Here is a 2,500-nt window from a genome sequence, read left to right as displayed (position 1 = left end):
TTCAGATTTCAGATTTTCAGGTTCTGCGCCTCCCTTAGGCAAAGTTTACAGATTTTGCGATGTCTCGGCTTGGATTCCTGGTCGCAGCCAAAAGAAATATATCCTCTCCGTCCAGGTAAGCGGTTATATATATACCCACCTCTAAGAGTTGCGACTGTGATCTTATTGAATTTACTTCAAACTGATATTTACACAAAATGAACTGCATTCTGATATACGGATTTTCTCATATGCTTACCCTACTTACCAACTACTTACCGACTTCCAAAGAGTTCCTTTTTAGGATTTCATTCGCCAACAGCTCATAGGATCTGAGCCACTCCCAAATCTGCGCCGAGATACACCCGCTGAATGAAAGCCAACGCCCGCGGCACTGGAGGTAACTTAATAATGGTATATGTGAATGACTGTCCTTTAAGCTGATAATGGCAGACATGGTGCGGTCAAAGGGAAAGGGGGAAGATAGTGACACAATGCGATCTTGTGCAGGACACTCGCCGGTATCGAACAAGCTTGACAAATCCCACATAGGATACGGTTTCCACTTCATCTTTGAATGAGTTTATGCTTATCTTGGCGCGCACCACTGACCACAAAGCTGCGTTTAGAAGGAAATGTTTGATAGTGTCATGAGTGATGGTGAAATAAGGACGGAGGATACACTTGAATATTCTGATGACCACTGAGACTTACTCACGGGGAAGTTCACCACACAATAGTTCCTGATAATGGTGCTAGTTATGGTGGCATTCGATCCTGATTGTGGAAGAGAATAGAGAATATCATAGGTGATCGGATTATTTTCTTTATATTTGTTTCTTTATCTATTCATTCATTCGTCTTTAACATGAGGATTTTTTTCATTGCCTTTCCAGCTTCACATCGATGTCTCCTGCGGTCAAGGCGAAAGGGCGAGACCGCTGTGGGTGGCGTCAGAAAATCTTGCTGACACTGACCTTGATGGTGACCTGTGTTGACCGTTGACCCGAACTGAGGTATTGAGAGAAGTCAGTTTTGAGGACTAAGCTTTGGGGTTTAACTATTGAAAAGAAAAAAATGGGGACCTACTGAGTAAACATTGTTTACTAGTATTTCAGAAAGGTGAAGTGAAAGCTTCAAACCTTTCACTGAGCAAAAACAAATGAAAACATGAAAACAAAACATTTCCTCTAATGCCTCTTGACCTCGCTCCTTTTTGCATAAGGTTTTCACTCAATCTCTCATTTCCTCTAGCTGTGTGTGTCAGTCGTTTGGCAATCTGTGGTTTCTGCGTTTCAGATGGAGACGATTTCCTGAGGTGCGCATTCAGTCGTCAGCACGGAGGCGCAGAGGCAGTCACGGGGCGGGAAGTCCTCTGCGAAACGAAGACCCAGTCAGGGAACGTCAAGTGATGTCACAAGATGTCCCGAGAAGGTCATCACAAGTGGACGACTCTACACACTCTTCGTCGCGCCATGACCTCGGGGACTGGCTCTGTTAGGGACATCTGGAGAGGTTTTTTCCACTCGCCGGCCAAAGGTTGCTTGGAGGCGACTGGAATCTGCAACGCGACGCAGGTTCCCGCCACCTCCTTGCCACTGTGGCCGCGGAGTTTTTTCCCTGTCCAGCGGAGTTTTTTCCCTGTCCAGCGGAGTTTTTTCCCTGTCCAGCGGCCAGATCGGCACCAACACGAGGCGCTGCGTCGTTGCCATGAAAGCTCGGGAAACAGCACAGATATTTCGAATGCTGCGTTCCGTTGATTTGTTGCCTTCTCCGTCCTAATTAAGTAAACGGCACTAATGGCGCTTTACTTAATTATGATGCTTATTTCATGCGTGGTCCTCTGTTATATGCGATACCATATCGTCGCTATGTGTCACTAATGGATCATCCGCCATCAGTCTTCAAGAAACGAGCAATAAATGTGGCTTCACGCAGAGTTTGTTTCCTTGTCACCAGAAGCGCGGGTTTAGTGAGCTAATATGTGTGTTTGTATAGATAGAAAAAAGAGACAGATTGAGATCATGCATTTGTATGTGTATAAGTATGTGTATGTATATATACACATTATAAGTACATATAGGCAGATAAATGGATATAGGTTCATATACATATACAAAGACATACATAGATGCATACATACATACATCTATATATATTCCTTCAGCCTCCTCTTTTAAATCCGCTGTTGGACATAAGCCTTGCCTATCTTTCCACGTCGTTCTGTCTCCAGTTTTCAGGTATATATATGTATATATATATATATATATATATATATATATATATATATATATATATATATATATATCATATATGCATATGTATGTTTATAAATATGTATATATTTATAACCATGTATATATAAACATATATGTACGTATATGTAAATATGTATGTATATATGCATGGACGTGTGTATCGGTGTTGGCGCTTGTTGGTATCTGAACTCGAAACAAAAATAACTTTTTAAGCAGCGCGTGATTACCGCATGCGAGGCGCCAGGAAATCAGAGACAGATAAA

At 42.4% G+C, this 2,500-nt stretch overlaps 1 protein-coding gene across 16 annotated transcripts in view; it reads left to right on the top strand.

Moving 5' to 3' along the window:
* LOC113803297 (uncharacterized) overlaps window positions 1-1,916 on the top strand; it is a 55,270-nt gene extending 53,354 nt beyond the window's left edge. For 6 of the 16 annotated variants that reach the window (XM_070113562.1, XM_027354058.2, XM_070113555.1 and 3 more), the window contains 4 exons: window positions 1-115; window positions 302-379; window positions 876-995; window positions 1,279-1,916. The exon at window positions 1-115 is cut by the window's left edge and continues 690 nt beyond it. The gene's annotated coding sequence lies outside the window, so the exon portion shown is untranslated. Of the gene's footprint in view, window positions 116-270; window positions 380-875; window positions 996-1,278 lie in introns of all 16 variants that reach the window. The other 10 variants (XM_070113563.1, XM_070113558.1, XM_070113556.1 and 7 more) reach the window with 4 other exon arrangements.
* The last annotated feature ends 584 nt before the right edge of the window (window positions 1,917-2,500 follow it).

The sequence above is a fragment of the Penaeus vannamei genome, chromosome 34, assembly GCF_042767895.1.
Source record: "Penaeus vannamei isolate JL-2024 chromosome 34, ASM4276789v1, whole genome shotgun sequence".
In the NCBI taxonomy this organism is placed as follows: Eukaryota; Metazoa; Arthropoda; class Malacostraca; order Decapoda; family Penaeidae; genus Penaeus; species Penaeus vannamei.
The sequence above is the reverse complement of the archived record's forward strand: the minus strand, read 5'-3'. Positions and strand labels throughout refer to the sequence as shown.